Source organism: Bos javanicus, chromosome 16 (assembly GCF_032452875.1).
Source record: "Bos javanicus breed banteng chromosome 16, ARS-OSU_banteng_1.0, whole genome shotgun sequence".
Lineage (NCBI taxonomy): Eukaryota > Metazoa > Chordata > Mammalia > Artiodactyla > Bovidae > Bos > Bos javanicus.
The window spans coordinates 63,321,415-63,341,977 of record NC_083883.1 but is presented as its reverse complement, the minus strand read 5'-3'; the positions used below and the strand labels follow the sequence as shown (position 1 = coordinate 63,341,977).

The following is a 20,563-nucleotide window of genomic DNA, read 5'->3' as shown; positions in this document are numbered from 1 at the left end:
TAGAATTTGTATCCTATTGTTGTCTGAAAATTGTATAATCTTAATTGTGTTGAATTGGTTCATGGTGCTCTTCAGGTCTACTATATCCCTCTACTTCTCTGTATATTAATTTCTGAGAGTTTGATATTGAAACTCCAACTAAAAATCTTAATTTATCTACTTAAAAAATAACTGCAATATAGATTGGAACTATACGTAACCTTGTTCTGTATTTTCCATTCCTCTTGAAAATGTATCCTTGCATAATTTAAATGTATACTTGCATAATTAAAAAAAATTTAAATTATAGATTATTAAAAAAGAAAAATACTAATTAGTAATAATACTAATACTTATTATGTGCAAGGCACTGTCCCAAGTCCTTTACTTTCTTTATTTCTCAGAATAATTCTATGTGGTGGGTACTGTTATAATCTGCATTTTACACATAAGAAAAGCAAAACTGAAAGAGAAGAAATAATTTCCCTTAAGATCAGATAGTTGGTGAATGACATCACAGAAAGTCAATCCTAAGTCTGTTTGACTCCAAAATCCATTATCTTAACCACCACACTGTATAGCCTCTCATGATATCATTAATAGAAATGGGGTAGTCACTTACTTTCATGATGATCCTACAATTCTGAGGCAAGAAAATGTGCAGACACTACAGCAGGTGCTGAAGGACCCCAGAATAAGCAAGTCATGTTTGTGTAAGACAAGACAGACTTATCCCCCAGTCCTGGTTGGGCTTATTACCCCCAGGTACAGAACCGACAGCAGTAGTACCCACCCATATGAATCTAAGGAGACTATCAACAGACCAGCTGTGACAACGGATTGTCAAGTGCATTGTACTTCAAGCCATGCTGCTATTATTAGACTGACCTGCCTTGGTTCTGCATTGTTACATCTTCAGACATAAGCCATGCAAGAACTGAGCCCTCTTTCAAACACTATTGAAATTCTTCAAAACTTCTCAAAATCCAGAGTGTACATTACTGTACACAGTTTACTCATGATGAACATAATTTTCCATCTACCTACTTATTATCTGATGAATGGCCAAATCTACCCCAAATGCCCCAACCTCTGAGCTCCTTGGCAGGTCAATCCAGGTAGTAATCTGGAAAAATTTTCAGTCTAACTCTGGAGGGGTCACTAAGGGAGTGAGAAATAGAATATTTCCTACCATATCAGTAAACAAAGGATGGCACAGACACCAGAAATTGCAGCCGCCATGCAAGGTGAGCTGGTGAGCCCTGAGGGAACTCAAGAAGGAAAGAATATCTGCCATCTAGTAGCCATCAGACTGCAGCTACTCCCTACGGTGATCCCTGAGGAAAACTCAGGATGTAAAAAAAGAATACTGGCCACACAGCTGAGGTGCATATCAAAAGAATGACTGGAGGGAGCCCAGACTCTTGCATCTTCCCATACATAGAAAAGAACTAAACTCCTTAACTTGCGATATCTGGTTTTCCTTTAATTAATAATAATCTTTGGATGTTCAGACTACCTGCCCTTTGTTGCAAAACTTCTATATAACCTGGATCCCCTCACCTTGCCACTTGAGATGCTGTCTCCCAGGCTTGAAGTCCTAAAAATTCCCACCAAATAAAACAAAACTCTCAACTTTTAGGTTATGAATACTCTTTAAGTCAACAGGAGGGAAGGGAGGAAGGAGAGGAGATGTTGTCCAGCCACAGAGAAGGGTCCGCTGCACTGCAGACCCAAGTATTAGTCAGTGCTCTGCATTCAGGAAATTCAAGGGTAGTGCCATTCTGACCATTCAGGAATATCGATCCTGATCATTCAGTATGGCTTTAATTTCTTTTCTATGAATACTTCTGCTGCCAACGCGTGCCACTAAAGGATTCAGCACATTTAAATCCTCATGCCTCTCAACTTGTTGTTTTCCTGCCTGCACTCCAGCAGGTAAGACACCCACAGACTCGCAGTGCTCCGGGCTGTAGAATTCACAGGAGTCTATAATGTTCAGGTTATTTTTAAACTTTCAGGCCACTTTCCCTCCCCATGAACAGCAGGCCTGCCATTTAGAACAGTGTTTAACCCACACCCCACCTGCTTGGAAACTTTAGCTTTTTGTGTTAAAAGAAAAGAAGCAATCCTTTGAGCTCACACACACACACACACATACACACCCCTAAAAACTGAAGACAGTCACTAGCTCTCTGGGGTGAAAGACCCTGCTCCCAAAATGATGTTGAGTTTGTTGAGATGATGCATGTGAAAATGCTTTGTAAACCTAGAGTGTCATATTACAGTGAGTGATAGTATTGTGATATTTGCAAGGACAGACATCAGGCATTATAAAGTGATGCCAAAAGACAGTTGCCTACTTCCAAAAGGGTATTATACCAGAACAATCAAAGCATTCAAGGCCCTTCATTTGCCTAGGGAGTCAGACAGGAGCTGGCTAAGGGGTGTTAGGTTATAATTTTCTTCAAATTAATTGCTTTTTTTAAGTGGTAAATATTGGAAGAGAGGGAAAGAAATTCTGAAAACAATTTAACAAAGAGAACGAAGCAGAAGAATGAAAGAAAAAGCTTCAAAGCAGTAACAATCCCTACCATTTGTGGAAGGTCTAACACTGTGTATGTGCTACATCATTTGATCTGCATAAGACTCCTTGGGGGCTTCAACAGTTTTTCAGATGAGATCAGAGAAACAATGTCCCTTGAGAAATGGAATATTTCCTACCATATCAGTTGTCAACTTAAAAAAAATAGTTACTGCCTTAAAGTTGAGAGCTATGGTTCATTCGATGGAAATTTTTTGGACTGAAGCCTGGGAGGCATGATCTCAAGTAACCCTGAGAGAACTGCTCCCAGGGGGAAGAGTCAGGATATATAGAAGTTTATAACAAAGGGTAAGTAGCCTGAATATCAAGAGATTATTGGGATTTAAAGAAAACCAGGTATCTCAAGTTAAGGAATTTAGTGCTTTCCTATGAATGGGAAGATGCAAGAGACTGGGCTCACTGAAATCATATTCAGATGAATATGAAATCCTTTCATATTCATCTCAGCTATCTGGGGCCAGTATCCTGTGATTTTTCACATCCTGAGTTCTTCAGTTCTCCCCGTAGGGAGTAGCTACAGCCTGATGACTGCCAGATCATGCAGATATTCTCCTTCCTGGCTGCCCTGGAGGGCTGGAATCACTGATGATGGTGACATCCTTGTTTACTGATACTGCAGGAAATACTGCATTTCTCAGAGTAAGCACAGTATGTCAATTCATCAGTGACTGTAGCTGGTGAGCCCTGAGGGAACTCAGGAAGGAAAGGATATCTGCCATCTCACAGCCATCAGACTGCAGCCACTCCCTACAGTGAGCCCTGAGGGAAACTCAGGATGTGAAAATAGAATACCGGCCCCAGATAGCTGAGGTGCGTATCAAAAGAATGAGGGAGCCCAGACTCTTGCATCTCCCCATACATAGACAAGCACTAAACTCCTTAACTTGAGATATCTGGTTTTCCTTTAATTAACAATAATCTTTGGGTGTTCAGACTACCTGCCCTTTGTTGCAAAACTTCTGTATAACCTGGTTCGCCTCACCTTGCCTCCTCAGAGCAGTTCTCTCAGGGCTACTTGAGATGCTGCCTCCCAGGCTTGAAGTACGAAAAATACCTGCAGAATAAAAGATAACTCTCAACTTTTAGGTTGTGAATATTTTTTAAGTTTACACCCTAAACTAAGATTGCACAGTGAGTATGCAATGGAGCCAAAATTGGAGCTGGACCTGCCTGATGCCAGAGGACACATCCCACCCCTTCCCCCACTGTGAAAGCCACGTGGGAAGGAGCGAGTGTGGCCTGAATGGTGAGGCTGGGCAAAAATGGTTTCAAGGGCCTGTAGTGGAAGAGCTCAGGGTCACTGTCGAGTCATTGAGGGTCAGGCAGTGAGCACAGAGCCTTCTCCACCAGAAATAAAAAAGTTTCTTTTCCTGGAGGAAAAACGTAGATCTTGCATGAGCTACAGAAACCCACATAGCCATGCAGGCCCTGGGGAACAGGCCTGGACAAAATCCATCACAGACACTCCCCAAACGTCTTCCCGATGAGGGGATACCTCTCGGGCCAAAGGCTGTAGCTTCTGAAGTCCCGTTGTTGCCACACTGGGACCTACCCCAAAACAAATCAAGCAGCTTTCCCTCGCAGCAAACCTCTTCCCCACAACTCCACACCCAGGACGGATGACTCACTGGAGAGCCTCCTCCTCCCACTCTCCCCACTCCCCTTCTGGCTGAGGGCCCAAGAAGTGATAAAATGATCAGGTGGCTCAACACTTCTACTGCTAAATACATTCAGGGGTGGCGGGGGGGGGGATGGTTAGAACCAGAGTCTGTTTCCCTGGAGGCTACCAGGGTGTGTACATATTCTGCTGTATCCGGGGCTCAGTAGGAACTGGCTTCCCCATTTCCCTGCTTCCCCTGCCTCTTGGGAGCATCTCCAATCTACTGTTCTCCTGCCACTTCCCTTGCTGCCCCTTCATCTTCTTCACTTTTTATTCTTTCTTCTTTATTCTAAAGGCATGCATCCCTCAGAGCCTGTTTCCCACCCTCTTCTCTATGTAGACCCTCTTTCTGGGTAATATCATCCATCTAGAAGGCTTCAGCCACAGTTAATATCTGGAAGACTCCCCCATCTTTTCCTTTGGTGTGTTCTTTTAAAAGTCTGATACCACATTCACAACTGCTCTAAGGCTCCTCCACCTGGATGGCCTGACAGGGCCGTCAATCAACTGGTTTAAAAACCCACTCAATAGTGTTTTTCCCTCTAAACCAGCTCCTCTCTGGGTCTCTCATTCTGATTGCAGCACCACACTTGCCCTCTAACTCAGGCATGAAACTTTGGAATGAAAGATGATTCTTCCTCTTGCCCACATCCTTCACCAACCTTTCCCCAAATCCTGTCACTCTTTTTTTCCTGTTCCCCTTTCACAGGTTTCCTCTCTATTTGCACAACTATCTCTCAAGTTTAGACCTGTATGCCCCCTCCTTGGAAGCTGGGAAGAGCTTCCCAACCCATCTTCTTCCAGATTTGCAGCAAAATCCAAGCGTATGAACAACGCTGTACCCTCCCCATGCCAAGCACCATGTCTGCTAAAAATATATCATTATATTTATTTATTGAATGAATAGATGAGTTTTCTAGTGCTTATCAAATAAAACTATGAAATCATGAGATCTTATCATCTTAGGGTTGAAAGCAAACTTAAACATCACCTCATGTAAGTCCTTGTTTCAAAGACCAGGACTGAACAAATGGCCCACCCCACTCCATCCATGTTCCCAGCAATATCTCCTTTGACTGTGCTGCTCTCACTGCCTGCTGCAATGAAGCAGGACTCTCACCAGTCTACAAATATATAAATACACTACTTCCACAAATGCAAATCCTCCTGCATATAATTTCCCACTTTCTTCCTCCCTTCTGTCCCCTTGCTCCTTTATCTTGCTGTCAAAAAACTAGACTTCAAAACCCAACTCATACCATACGTCCTCTGTGTAGCATTTTGTGATCATGACACAAACATGATCTCTTTCTTCTCTGGGAAAGAGGCACTTTGTCCTCCTACCTCACGTACTGTGGTGTATGGATCTCTTCTCCCCCACTGCACTACAGGGGCTTCATTTACACATCCTTTCATTCTTCACACCACAAATGCATGGCCACTACACATGGAGGGTACTAAATACATGTTCACTGAATGCACGAATGAATGGTCACTGTATGCAAAGCTAAATGGATACAACCAGCTCATGGACTTCTCACAATCTGTGTCAGGTTGGGCAGGTTGCTTGGGAATAGCTAGAAGTGATAAACCTGTTTTGGAGACAACTGGTTCAGCTCAAAGAAGACAAGTCTTCGAGTCTCACTTCACAGGGACAAGGGCAACTTGCAAGCACAACATGACAAGATGAATGTTGCATTGGGCAGAGGCAAACACAGTGGTCACAGTGAGCTTGCAAAGCTCAGAGCATTCTGAGTCCACAATTGCATTCTTTGGTAAGAAAGGGGCAATGTTTTTAACCCACTTCATTTGATTCATGCTTCTATGGACGTGATGTGGGTAGAAGTGGTCTGAGTTAGATGAGTAAGTTGAACAGAGCTTCCCTAATCTAGCCACACATATGATCAACCTCCTCTTCCAGCCTCTCCTTTTTACAGATGAGAAAAGACATGTAAGAGTGGGGTTTCTCAACCTCGGTACTAATGACATTTTTGAGTCAGATAATTCTTTGTCACGGGAGGCGGTTCTGTGCATTGTAGGATGTTTAGTGGCATTGCTGGCTCCTTACCACTAGTGGCCCTATGCACCTCCTAGTTGTGACAAGCAAAAATGTTTCCAATTCCCAAATGTCTCTTGGTGGGGGTGGGGGGGTGACAAAACTGCTTGAGACCACGGGTGTAGAATAATTGAGGTTCTCAAGATCACGTGATTCCCCAGCACTGTAACTAGGAACGCAATAGGATGCTCTTGCCACACCAACACTCTCTTTCACTTTTCTCCCTCATCTCTGACAAGACACAGCCTTTGGCTGCTGGAGTGAACTCAGAGCTGCATGTCTGGTTTTCTAATGGCCTCATAGCCCTACAGGGGTTCCACACCTCAATATGAACGAGACATATTCCTAGCAGAGACTGAAGGGAGAACTCGGGGTGGAGGAAACAGTGATCACAATCCAATATCATCTGCTTAAGGCTTAGCAACCGGATCTCAGACAAGTGGCGTTCCTCCTCATACTTCAGATGCTAAGAAACGCAGTTATCAGGCCCCATGGAGAATAGGTTTCCCCCACAAATTGGCTTTGTCTTCAGTGAAAACTCCTACACTCATGCTTTCAACTCAATCCTTTACACCCTCACCCCTGCTTCTCCTTCTGTTTGCTTCCTCTTCTAATGTTTAAATTTAGAGGAGAGCTTGAGTCCTTCAATCTCTCCTTTCACCAACACCTTCTGTGGCTCCCACTTGGCTTTTAGAATTTACCTTCAGTAGAACTGGAGACCCATCTCCTTGCTTCCAGACTCTGATCTTTTATTTCCTAAAAAGACTCAATCACTTCAGGCAAGATATTTTTAGACGCTGCTTACCAGGACTTATCAATGACTGCTTTTCTAAGTGAACTGCTATTAGCTAAACACTCAGGTACCATCTATCCGAGGGGGCAGAAAGTAACTGTTCATTAAATGCATTGCTGTTCCTCCCCCACTTCCTTCCTCAAATCTTCTTCTGAAGAGAAGTCCAGCATTGAGTAACTTCTCCGTTAGGAACATCACACTTACAAGTCTTGGAGGATGCTGTGTATGCCCCCAGGAAATAGCTTATGCTTTCCTATTTTAGAGAATTCTCTTTGTAAAAGTCATTCAAGGATCCAGTACTAGTGAAATAGCAGAATAAAAAAAGCCTCTTGCTAAAAATGTTTGGAAAACTCGATAAAGTACAGAAATACATTTTCAAATTTATTTTAAAACATATATTGCTGAACTTGCAAAATATAAAAGGAAATTCCAAGGGGGAAATGAAAAACGTAGGACTAAGCATATACACCAAGACTGCAGCTACCCCACAGACAACGATTAGTCCTGGGAAACAATAGGTGGGCTTTAATGCCCATTCAAGAGCAAGAGATAAAGTGTTAAGAGCACATGTGAATAGAAGTTGACGCTAAGATTCTGCATTAAGCTGGAACACTTGAAGGACTGTACTCTCAGTTAAACAATACACTGCATAAAAATCCACTCTGCAGCAAAAGGAGATGATGCGGAAGCTTTTATCTCTGCGTGAGAAAAGCAAAACCTGAGAAAGCAAAACCCAAGACTGTATATAGTACACGGATTTATAAGGTGAATTCATACCACATGTTCAGGAGGGTTCAGGAATCCTTAAGTTAAAGTAAAAACTAGTCCCAATAACCTTCCTGGGTTAAACAAGAGAACTAAACAAAACCATTCTATAAGACTCCTCTACAACTCTGACTCTACTGCATTTGCATAGGAAAAACAAGCATCATTAGACATGAGCTTGCAATCAAAAACTTTTAATCACACAAGGAAACAATCTACTATAAGGGAAAGTTAGTTGATATAATAAGAGAATTAGCACACTAGAGCTTGAAACAACAGAAAAGGTACATAGAGAAAGACAATAACAGAATACAATGAAAAAAGTTTTAACTGGTAAATACAATTTCTTGTAATGAAAAATCTAATCTTTGAAATTAAATATAGTAGACAAGTTAACTATTAGGTTAGACACACTAAGAAAAGTATTAATGGACATGTAGACAGCTAAGGAGAAGGCGATGGCACCCCACTCCAGTACTCTTGCCTGGAAAATCCCATGGACGGAGGAGCCTGGAAGGCTACAGTCCATGGGGTCTCGAAGAGTCGGACATGACTGAGCGACTTCACTTTCACTTTTCACTTTCATGCATTGGAGAAGGAAATGGCAACCCACTCCAGTGTTCTTGCCTGGAGAATCCCAGGGACGGGGGAGCCTGATGGGCTGCCGTCTCTGGGGTCGCACAGAGTCAGACACAACTGAAGCGACTTAGCAGCAGCAGCAGCAGATAGCTAAGAAAACTCCTAGGTATACAGCACAGAGAGATAAACACTTGGGAAATATGATTAAAGTTAACAGAAAGGGAGAACAGATGAAAAAGATCGAAAATATATCTAATGGGAGTTCTAGAAAGAGATAATGGGGGAAAGACAGTATTTGAAGAGCTAAAGATTAAATTTTACAGTATTAGTGAAAGATATAAATCCTTAGAGTCAAGTATTTCAGTAAGTTCTAAGCAGAATGAACAAAAATAAATCCAACCTTATACACATTTTAGTGAAATATCAAAAGTTATAAAATTATGAAGAGAAAAATCTTAAAAGCATCCTGAGAAAAAAAAAAGATTACCTAAAGAAACAATATTATTAATAGGTTACAGGTCTGTATAGTCAAAGCTATGGTTTTTCCAGTACTCGTGTGCAGATGTGAAAGTTGAATCGTAAAGAAGGCTGAATGCCGAAGAATTGATGCTTTCTAACTGGTGCTGCAGAAGACTCTTGAGAGTCCATTGGACAGCAAGGAGATCAGACCAGTCAATCCTAAAGAAAATCAACCCTGAATATTCACTGGAAGGACTGAGGCTAAAGCTCAAACTCCAATACTTTGGCCACCTGATGCAAAGAGCTGATCCATTGGAAAAGATCCTGATGTTGGGAAACATTGAAGCAGGAAGAGAAGAGGGTGCCAGAGGATGAGACGGCTGGATGGCATCACCAACTCAACGGACATGAGTTTGAGCAAACTCTGGGAGATAGTGAACGACAGGGAAGCTTGGCATACTGCTATTATGGGATCACAAAGAGTCGGACACGACTGAGCGATTGAACAACAATCAGCTATAATACTAGGGGCTAGAAAATGATGGAATAATACCTTCAAGTTCAAAAAATACTCAGTAAATTGTTACTCAAAACTGAGATTTAAATAAAGTCTTTCTCAGAGCAATGAAGATTTTACCACTCAAGTTCAGATGAAATAAGTACTACACAATATTCCTCAAGAAGGAAATTTAAACAGAAGAAAAGACTGCCATGCAAGAAAATGACATGATAAGCAAAAGATACTGCTAAATATGAGGCCAAATCTAAAGATAGATAGACAGATGACAGATAAGAGAGAGAGTATAACTTGTGACCACACAGACGCAAGACAAAGCCATATCACTAGTCAATAGTGCCGTGTAAGTTGGGAAGGGTGACCAGAGGTGAGGTATTGTTCAGACTTGAAGGCGTACAGACTTGAAGCCAAGCCATATATTTGAAGTGAGGTATGTGACTAGGACACCCACTAAAAATATTTCTATTCACTGTTGTACTTAAAGTACTAGTCAGTGTAATAAGTAAAGAAAAAGAAAGAAATGGCATATGGATTTTAAAGGAAAAAACAAAGCTGTCATTATTCATAATTGATACCGCCTACATAAAAAATATGACTGCAATGGGGGGAAATCATTCAAAGTAATAAGAGAGTTCTGTGAGCATGCTGGATATGAAACAGGTATACAAAAATACCAGTTCCGGTAAAACTACAACAAAGAACCAGAAGATACAATAATAAAAAGGCATCATGCAATATCATCAAAACTGTTAAGCAAGTAACAGATGTGCAGTAAAAAATGTAAAAAAACCTTTAAATCCTTTGAGGGACTTTAAGGAAGATCTAAGCATAGGAAGAAACATCATGTTCAGGGTTGGAAAAATAGCTTAAAGATTCCAACTGTCCCTCAAATAAAACTATAAATTCAGTTTCAGTCAAAATCCCATTTTTAAAATGAAATACAACAATCTTATCCTAAAAGTTTTATTAATGAATAAAGATCAATATCCAAGACGATTTGGCAGGGGTATGGGAGGGAACTTGGGCAAACTCCAGGAGATGGTGAAGGACAGCGAGGCCTGGTGTGCTGCAGTCCATGGGGTCACAAACAGTCGGACACAACTGGGCAACTGAACAACAGCAACGCAATGGGAAGGATTTACCCTAAAATATCAAAACTACAAGCTATAAAAACTAGATTAGTGAGACAGAGATAAAATGCATATACCGTTAGGCCAGTGGAAAAAAATAAGATGCTCAGAAACAGTGCAAACAAATGAACTAGCCGCTAAATGGTGACTAATGGGACAAAGGACAAACCATGGGGCAGGGGGAGGAATAAAAGACAAAATTAGAACTTACCTCTATACATGAAAATTGACTCTAGGTGAAGTAAAAGAGCCAAATGTGATAAGCAAAAACTAAAAATTTTAGTTTTTAAAAAAGTACAAATGACTTCTTTTTAACCTAAATACGTGGAAGGAATTTTTTAAATGACAAAATGAACAAAAATCACAAAGAACAAAGCAGATATCTTTGACCACACTAATATTAACAACTCTGTATGACAAAAAACACCATAAACAACATGAAAAAGACAAGCCATGTGATGGAGAAGATATTTACAACCCACAAATCATATCTATCTGTAAGAACTCTCACAAATCATAAGAAGCAAACACAAACTATGTGATAGAAATATGGGAAAAGGATATGAACCTACAATTCACCTAAGAAGAAACTCAAATGGCTAATAAACATACATGAAAAGCTCAATTTCATTGGGGGTGGGGGATGCAATTAATGGAATAATTCAATTTCATTTTACACCCAGATTCATCAAATTTTAATAATTCTCATCATCTCAGGTGTTGTGGGCAATATACAGAAACGGGAACTCTGCATATGGTGGGAAAGTAAATGACACAGTCACTCTGGAAAGCAATGTGGTAACACCTAATAAAGTTGGACATCTGCATTCCAAACCTCAGTAATTCCACTGTTAGGCACCAACCTTAGAGAAAAATCTCACCTCTGCCCAAGGAAACATGGACAAGGTTGATCATTTTCACATTGCTTGTAACAGCAAAAGCATTGGAGCAACCTAACTCCCCTCAGAAGGGGAGTAAATTAACCACCTGTGATTTATTTATACAGTGCAGTGGTGAGCAGAAAGTTAAAAAATGAACTAAGTGTGTGTGTAATAACACTAGTAAATCCTAAAAATAAATGTTCACTTTGCTGCAAAAGGGCAGATTCCATACATCATTTATATAAAACTTTAAAACTCACAGAAATTCACATGCATATTTTATGAATACACACACCAGCAGTAAAATTGCAAATGCACATGGTAAGGAAATATCAACTCAGAAAATTGACTTCTGGAGTGAGGGATAAGGATAAGGGTACATACATGCATCTGTAACATTTTATTTCTTTAAAAATGGAAGAAAGAAGAAGAAAATATGGCAAATATCATTATCTATTTAATCTTCATGTTAAATATATTTCTGTTGTTCAGTCACGAAGTTGTGTCTGACTCTTTGCAACCCCACAGACTGCAGCATGCCAGACTTCCCTGTCCTTCATTATTTCCCAGAGTTTCCTCAAACTCATGTTCATTGAGTTGGTGATGCCATCCAACCAACGCATCCTATGTCACCCCCTTCTCTTCCTGCCTCAATCTTTCCCAGCATCAGGGTCTTTTCCAATGAGTCAGCTCTTTGCACCAAGTAGGCAAAGTATTGGAGCTTCAGCTTAAGCATCAGTCCTCCCAGTGAATGTTCAGAGTTGATTTTCTTTAGGATTGACTGATTAAATACATGGATGTTTTTTAACTGCTTTCTATACTAAATATTTGAAATATATTATAATTCAAATAAATGTTTAAGAGAAGTTCAGGAGATATTCTTAATTAAAATACAGACTGATGGCAAAGATCTGGGCAATCTTATGCACTCCTGACAGGGGTATAATTAGTACAAACTCTCCTGGGGGAGACTGGACAATATTTCTCTAGCATCATAAATATATGCATTGCCACTCACTGGTTTGAGCAAACTCTGGGAGATAGTAAAGGATAGGGAAGGCTGGCATGCTGCAGTCCATGGGGGTCACGAAGTCAGACACGACTAAGTGACTGAACAAAAAATGCCCCCAATAATTGCAATTTTAAGAATTTATCTTTATGAGATCACTGAACTTGCATGAAAATAGGCATTTGTAAAATTGCCCATTGGATTGTTAATTTGAATATAAGAAACTACAACCTAAAATAAGGACAATAAGAAACTGGTTAACACATTATAATACAGTCATATAATGAAGTATTTGACAATCATTAAAAACCATAGGCTAAAATAAATCATATGGTAAAATAATATATAATGACATAGGAAACTACTCACAGTATATTATTAGTCAGGAAAGCAGGTTATAAAAGCAATATGCAGGCACTATAATCCCCACTGAGTATAATAAATTGTACATGATGAGATTATAGATAACTTAAATTTTCTTCTCTATGCTCTCCCATACTTTCTAAAATAAACATAAAGTCCTCTTGTAATTTCAAAAAAGCTACATTATTTTATCTAAGAAGGGTCTAATATTCATATGAGTTGTTCATATCAGCCACTGTTAGTGACAGGTGATTTATCCTATAAGCGCCAGGGTTATTTTTGATTGAACAAGGGAAGACGAGAACACAGAGGGGTAAATGCCTTACAGTCTGATTGCAAAGTGAGAAGCCACAACTGCCTGAAGTATTACAATCTTCCATCTCTAAAATGGATTGAACAACACTTGTCTCAAATTATCTCACAGGGGCACCATCACAGTAATTCATAGATGGATGCTGCCTGGTGCCTCTCAGAAGAAAGGGCTGGATTCTAGCCTCCTGAATATCACTAAAGGAATGTTTTGTAAGGATCTATTACCTACTTCCCTTGGGGCTTCCCTTGTGGCTCAGATGGTAAAGAATCTGCCTGCAATGTGGGAGGAGCAGGTTCAATCCCTGGGTTGGGAAGATCTCCTGGAGAAGGGAATGACAACCCACTCCAGTATTCTTGCCTGCAGAATTCCATGGACAGAGGAGCCTGGAAGGCTACAGTCCATGGGGTCATAGAGAGTCAGACATGACTGAGTAACACACACACACACACACACACACACATACACACACATTACCTCCTTAATGACACAAACTGCAGAACCTCCAGACTAAACCCTAGAGAGAGATCTGCTAGATGAGGGCCAAGGCTGAACCCATCTCACCTTAACCCCACTGAACTGCACCCTCCACAGGACTAATTGATTATAAATGCAGAGAGGGGAGAGAATAAGCATGGGTCAGGCAGGTTACACACCAAAACCATTCAACCCCCACAACAACTCCAGGCAGTTGGTGTTATTAATCTCCATATTGCAGGTAAGAAACTTCAACTGAGGACATATAACTAGGAACTGGTCAAGCTGGAATCGAAGCCTAGGGCTCTCAGCATCCAAGACTCAGTCTGGTCTTATTTTGCTAAATTACTACTCATCAATAGAAGTATTTCCTTACATTTTTTTAGCCATGGATCCCTTTCTGTAAAAGAAATAACCACTCGAAGCATAAATAAAAGAAACAAATGTAAGTGAAGGACTACTCTGATTCAAGAGTAGAAAATCCAAAGACCTTCCCCCTGAGCAAGGAGCAATTTGAATAATGCCATCCTGAGGTGACTGTTAAAATTAAAAGATGCTTGCTCCTTGGAAGAAATGTTATGACCAACCTAGACAGAATATTAAAAAGCAGAGACATTACTTTGCCAACAAAGGTCTATCTAGTCAAAGCTGTGCTTTTTCCAGTAGTCATGTATGGATGTGAGAGTTGGACTATAAAGAAAGCTGAGCACTGAAGAATTGATGCTTTTGAACTATGGTGTTGGAGAAGACTCTTTAGAGTCCCTTGGACTGCAAGGAGATCCAACCAGTCCATCCTAAAGGAGATCAGTCCTGGGTGTTCATTGAAAGGACTGATGTTGAAGCTGAAACTCCAACACTTTGGCCACCTGATGCGAAGAACTGACTCATTTGAAAAGACTGATGCTGGAAAGACTGAAGGTGGGAGAAGAAGGGGATGACAGAGGATGAGATGGTTGGATGGCATCACTGACTCAAAGGACATGAGTTTGAGTAAACTCTGGGAGTTGGTGATGGACAGGGAGGCCTGGCGTGCTGCAAGTCCATGAGGTCCCAAAGAGTCAGACATCAGAGAGCGACTGAACTGAGGAAACTGTAAAGGTCTTCAGTTCTCCAGAGCAGTGTGCCCCAAGGGTGAAACTCACTACACTCAACATAGATGAATGTCCACAGGAGGATGTAATTTGTCATCTTGCTGAACCACATATGTGAATGCCAAGCATAAAGGCTGCTGTGTAGAGGTGAGTCCATTACTGAGAGTGATCTGACCCACAACCCAGCACACATCTTAGTGCAGCCTTGCCTTATGATCACCCTTGTCACAGACACACACGCCCATGTCCTCCACAGCCCCCACTCGTTTGGGTCATCGTCCATCTCTTACCTGAACTATGACAACAGCTTCCCCACTGCTCAGCTTGCTTCCACTCCTACCTCCTTTCAATTGATTCTCCTAACTACATCAGAGTCATCTTTTTAATACACCAGATCATCATTACCCTGTTCAATATTCTTTAACTACTTCTCCTAATTCTCAGAATGAAATACAACTCCTTACCATGTCCTGCAAAGCCCTCCATCAGCTAACGCCTGCCCGTCTGTCTCAGTTCAGTTTAGAAAGCAGAACCTGAGACAAGGGTTTACATGCAATCACATGAAGTAGGAGTGATGCAACATGGAGGGAAGACACCCAGGCAGTCAATACGAGGCTGTATTACCAAGCTGCTGCTGCTGCTGCTGCTAAGTCGCTTCAGTCGTGTCCAACTCTGTTCGACCCCATGGACGGCAGCCCACCAGGCTCCCCCGTCCCTGGGATTCTCCAGGCAAGAACACTGGAGTGGGTTGCCATTTCCTTCTCCAATGCATGAAAGGGAAAAGGGAAAGTGACACGACTCTTAGCAACCCCATGGACTGCAGCCTACTAGACTTCTCCGTCCATGGGATTTTCCAGGCAAGAGTACTGGAGTGGGGTGCCAGTGCTAAAAGCCCAAGGAACTGCATCTTGGGAGAGTCCATCAGAGAAAAATTCATCTGCTGGGTATCCTACTGGTCAAAAGTTAATCATCCAGTGAGTTAATTTCTTTCTTCAACTTGCAGTTGCCCAAGAGAATCCTGAATATCTCACAGGTCAGCATCAACAGAGAAATTCCAGGGTAAGAAGTAGGAGGTACATAGCATGTGGTGAAGGGCACCGAATTTAAATGCAGAGAGTCGGCCAACCACTACGGTGGCATCTGGGGTAGAAAAAGCAGCCAAAGGTCCCAGAAATGAGTGAGGCCAAGAGGCTCTGATGTGGGCCCCGTAAGGTGTCTGAGACGACTCTCTGACCTGACCTTTCCTCATACCTCCCTCTCCCTCACTCATTCCATTCACAGTGAGGTTTTTTGATATTTCTAAGCACGTGGGCTTGCACTGCCCCAGGGCATCAAGGCAGTCATTCCATGCTGGCAATGCTCTTTCCTCAGTCTCCCATGGTGACTACTTCCTGGTGCTACAATCTCAGCTTACATGTTATCTTCTTAGAGGCCTTCTGGGACCATCCACCCAGAGAGCCTCTATGACATCACTCTATGTTAATCTTCCACTTTTTACCATCTGCTGTTTTCTTTTATTTGTTGTTGATCTGTATTAGAAGAATGTAAATTACTTGAGAACAGAAACTGTCAATCTTGTTTACTACTATATCCACATAGTTGGAACAGTACATAGTTGTAATAGGTATTCAATAATTATTTCTCCCATATTTGTTGGAGAGATGGATGATCAGGTGGATAAATGCATAGATAGAGGGGTAAATAAATGATTTTAAATGTATCTGTGTACACCAGCCATGATGTGATAGGAAATCCCAGTGAACGATGAAAAGGCTAACATGTAGTGATGCAATGCACCAAAAATACAGGAACCTCAACAGGGAAGTCAAGAGCCTATATTAAAAACTTGCATATTCCTGGGCTCTGAGATTCCCAGCTAGAGGCCAAGAGCCCACAGCACATCAAATGATGCACGTTTCCTGGAAGTGGTTTCCACAGGCTGAATTCAGCTCCCTCTCTACTGCCTTCGTTTCTCTTCCTACTTGTGGGTGGGACAGTAGAACCATGTGTTTGGAGATGTGTTTCCTTGGGGCTCTTCCCCTAAGCAGCCATCCCATCTCAGCTCTTCTGTAGCTCTACCCTGAAAGAGACAGCCCATGCCTTGCCAGAACAAAAGAAATCTGCAACTACTGTTTCCTTCTCTTGCTTTTGCTTCTCTTGCTTCTCTTTCTCTTTGCTTCTCTCAAGCAAAGGTTGTGGGACCTGCAGGGAGATGGGGGCAGAGCAGACCCAAAGGGGGCTTTGTAGCACCAGGAGCTGCAGAACTGCCATCCCAGGATCACCTGTGTCTTCTGCCTCCATGCCCTGCCAGCAAGACACCCCCAGCCACTGGAGACCCCTAGCCAGCTACCATGGCAACGAGATGACAAATTGGGGTGAGTGAAAATCATTAAACACAGCTCAAAAGAACAGACTGAAGAATAGAAACAGGCTTTCTGGTGAACGGCTAGAGAGGCAGGAAAAGGCAGCTAGAGGAGTTGAGAGGAGGAGGAGTGCTGATCCACTGCGGGGAGACACCAGGTGGACCCATACCACGCCCAGAATCTACAGCGGTGACATCCCCACCCTCCCACTCCCAATTAAGAGAGTCCTCTTTTCATCCCTACTCCATCTCCCCTCCACGTCCCTTCCTCCAGCATCCCTGGGGAACCTCCTTTCCATGGCAGGAATGTATCACGGTCTTAGAACATCACCAGTTACTCATCTTTCTGTCATACACAAACCACGTTGAGTTGAGACATTCCTCCTATTCCTGCTCTCAGACATTTGTTCAACGTATTATATATGTTCGAGTCCTGATAGGTGAGCAGGTGAATACTCAGGCTGAGTCAGTACCTGGCAGAGTCCCCAGGGGAAGGGAATAGTCCGGTACCTAGCCATGGGAAATCTGCTCAGTCTCCTCATAAAGGTGGTCCACGTCAGCCAGCACCAATTGAGACCATCACAGTAATGCCTCAGATTCTGTCACGAAGGCCCTGTAGTTCCCAACCCTGGAATACCTCACCTGTAAAAAATAAAATAAAATAAAATATCCATTGGCTGGCAGCTACTCCCCTTCCCAGGCTGCCCAGCAGATGACCCAATCTTTAGGGCATCTTCCCTCCTTGCCTTTTGGTAGAGAAGCTAATACAAGACCCCTGACACTCCCCAGCGATCTCTGAATTATCAACCAGGCAGTCCTGAAGATTGCAATTACATTTTTCCCCCTTTTCAAACCTCTAGAGAAAGACAGGTGGAGGAGGAAGAGAGAAAAAAAGTCTTCTCCACCTCCAGCTGTCACATCCCACAGCCCCAGAGCTAATGCAGCAGGTAAATATTAGCTCTGGTTGGAGTTGAGGAGCACCAGAGACAGAGAAAGAGAGAGAGAGAGAGTGAAAGAGCTCAGGGGGAGGGGGCATCTGAGTTTCTGCTGCTTAGCACCTTCCCGGGAGCGTGGGAAGCTGGTGGAACAAGCAAATCATGGGTTCTCAACTCCAAGCACATAAATAAGCTCAAATAGATGCCCTGCTTAGCAGCCCGGGACAGAGACCTAAAGAAGGATGGTCCCCTTAGCCACTACCCTCTCTGTACCCTACAGCCACTCAGTTCTCGGAAGCAAGGGCCGCCTTCCCCTGAGGAGGAAAGGGAAAGGCGTGAAGACGCAAGCCAAGTGGGTGGGGGCTTGTGTCAAAGGAATACCTCAGATGACACGGAGGCAAGCATGCCTCTCCCTCACCCTCATGCTCCCCTACAGTGAGGGATGATTTTCAGCCCTTGCCAAGGATGGGAAGGGTGGCTCCTTGCCAAGACCCGGGTGAATGCTCTCTCAGTGGTGCCTCTTGCGTTGTTGCCTATGGGCTCCCCAGCCCACTGCAGTCCACCCAGCCCTTCCTGCACTCTTTGCAGCCTTCACAGGGGGCTACACTCTTTCCAGTTCTTTCCTCCTCCATGTTCTCTGGACCTGCAGCAGTGGTGCCCTCTCCCTCCAGAAGCTCTCCATCATGAATCCTTCTGGCTCCGAATGGACCTGGTCCTCCTCCTCCAGACTCCCTTTATCTCCCTTCTCAGTCTTGGGCTCAGCGACTTTGGAACCAAATTCTTTTTCCTCCTCTAATCAGGCTCTCTTCCTATTTTAATCAATGGTGAGCATCCCAGCCCCAGATCCCCAGGCTTCAGCCACTGGTTCCTCCCTCTTCACTTAGCCATGGGTCCTACTGAGATGTTTCCTGTTCTCTTAGTCTGCCCGGCAATGCATCTTACATGCCCCTGCTCACTGGGCCCTCCTCAGGAGCTGGGGCTAACTCAGTAAGGGTGCTGCCCTCGAGGACACAGCCCAGGGTGTACATTTCTGGACAAGGCCAGAATGAACAAGTTCAGCCCATCTCATGAGTCCGAACCGTGCTCAGGGATGGAAGCAAGAGGTCAGAACTGGAAATGAGCGACTGCTGGCCATATGTGAGTGTTAAGGCAAGGTGAACAATCAGCGTTCAAGAGGATGGGCCAGAGCCAGAACACCAGCGAGACTGGGTCATTGATTCAGTGACTGGTTAATTCAAGAGAGTTACAGACCTGTTGTTATTGTAGTAACAGCTGGGTAAACTTTTTGTGGACACAGCAGGTAAGTAGACAAGGCCTCCCAACTCCTTCCTACAACCCCAATGGAACTCTCCAGTGTTATATCTAGAGTTCTTCTCACATTACTCCCTCAAGGGAAGATTGCCCACACCCTTCCAGTTTATCAAATCCTTTGTCAAACAAAATTGATATTTGTCCTTGTCCTGGGAGCTTCCCCTGGACACTCTATAGTGAAGTCGCTCAGTCGTGTCCGACTCTTTGCGACCCCGTGGACTGTAGCCTACCAGGCTTCTCCGTCCATGGGATTCTCCAGGCAAGGATACTTGAGTGGGGTGCCATTTCCTTCTCCAGGGGAACTTCCCAACCCAGGGATCGAACCCGGGTCTCCCGCATTGGAGGCAGACGCTTTAACCTCTGAGCCACCAGGGAAGCCCCCTGGACACTAGTACTCAGTAACTGTTCTCCCCTGGACTCTAGACATGTGTGCACACCAAAGATTCATTTCCTTTTGCATTTCAAGGATGAGCAATATTTTAAAAAGAAACATGCTAAGTAGCCAACTTTTTATTTTTCTAAGTATGGGCTTTAAAAAAAAAAAAAAACTACTGCTATTTATACCCCATCATTTTATAAAACAAAGAGCATTTTAATACTAAAATTTCAGAAGCATATAATCTCAGAAAATCCTGTAAAACAAATGCAGGTTTACCTCAGAGATATCATGGGTTCCATCATAACAAAATGATACAAAAAAATACTGCAGTAAAGCAAGTCACCCAAATTTGTTGGTCTCCCAATGCATATAGCAGTTACACTTACACTATACTATAGTCTATAAAGTGTACAATAGCATTATGTCTAAAAAAGCAATGTACATAGTTTAATTTTTAAAATAATTTATTTCTAAAAAATACCAACCATCCCCTGAGCCTTAGCAAGTCATAATCTTTCTGTTCGTGTAAGATTTGAAAGATGACAAGAATTTCTACCAAAATGGGACCCAATGACACAAAGTGAGAAAATGTTGTTGGAAAAAAATGGTACCCATAGACTTGCTCAATGCAAGATTGTCATAAACCTTCAACTCGTAAACAAAGCAGGACCTGCAAAGTGCAAAAAAGTGAAGTGCAATAATATGTTATCTTATGTAAACTGAGCCCTATAAAATAATCACTACTTGCCTTGTTTTCCTCATATCACAGAAAGCTGATGAAAATGTTGTCATCAACAGGCACCAACCCATAAATTAGCATTGGAATCACAGAGATTTTTCACTTGACACTTAATCATACAGTGTGTTGCAGTTTTGCTCAGTTTTATTTTCTCTCACATCAT

General features: G+C 42.5%; 1 non-coding gene across 1 annotated transcript; it reads right to left on the bottom strand.

Annotated features, from left to right (window-relative positions):
- Positions 1-19,585: 19,585 nt before the first annotated feature.
- On the bottom strand, positions 19,586-19,657 carry TRNAW-CCA (transfer RNA tryptophan (anticodon CCA)). Its single transcript has one exon. It is a non-coding gene; the product is annotated as a tRNA-Trp (tRNA).
- Between the last annotated feature and the right edge of the window lie 906 nt (positions 19,658-20,563).